Raw genomic sequence first — 937 nt, 5'->3', positions numbered from 1 at the left:
CTCTACAGGGGAGAAGAATGCATTGAGCCAGCTGGATGACACTATCTACCCCCACTTAAGCCCAATGATCAGCACTCCCCCTCAGCACACAGCTCCAGATACCTCAACACTGCCCTCCATGTCCTGGCATGCACCCATGAGAACAACTGGGCAAGGATACGGGAGGGTTAATTGTTTTCATCCCATTTAAAGGATGACTGAACTATACAGTCAAATTTATAAAGAAGCCTTTAATCCAAAGTATTTCATAAACAAATACATTTATGATAGAGGCTTCAATAACTTAACTTCCCTTGGCAAACCAACATACACCCACATGAATGAATGTGCAGAAGAGAATTCTGGTCCAGAACAAAAATGTGAAATGTCTATTCTGCTCAGAAATAACAGGAACTCTTTCATTTACAAGTGTGCTGGTCTCTCCGAGCCAGTATAGAGAAGGGAATTCCATAAGTCTAGCTTGCTAATGTGACTTTCAAATATGTTCCAAGTAACCTAGGAGCCTAATGGTGAACCTATCTCCTTCCTGAGCTCAGGACATAGACCAATAGGATCCAGAGCAAAGATTATCTCTTTACAGCTTCATATTCTACCATGAACATTCACTTGTACTTTGCATTCTTATCCAAAATATATCTGCTTTGATTAAATGTACAACTGTTTTCTTCCCCAAATTATCAGGTAAAATTAGCATTCTTGGGAAGTAAATTTTTCCAATGGCTTTATGTCCTTCTGGAATTCTTATCATATACTCTCAGTTGAAATATTTCATTTTGAAAAACAATGGATAGAGATGATCAAATATGAAACCAGGAAACAGAAAGCTTTTATCAGGATATTGGCTCATTGTCAGTTTGACGAATATTTAATTGAAAGGCTTCTATGTGTCAAGCACTACATTATAAGGCTTGTCATCCTGGTTCCATCCTTGATTAAT

The sequence above is a fragment of the Callospermophilus lateralis genome, unplaced genomic scaffold (assembly GCF_048772815.1).
Source record: "Callospermophilus lateralis isolate mCalLat2 unplaced genomic scaffold, mCalLat2.hap1 Scaffold_63, whole genome shotgun sequence".
In the NCBI taxonomy this organism is placed as follows: domain Eukaryota; kingdom Metazoa; phylum Chordata; class Mammalia; order Rodentia; family Sciuridae; genus Callospermophilus; species Callospermophilus lateralis.
Note: the sequence above shows the minus strand (reverse complement) of the source record.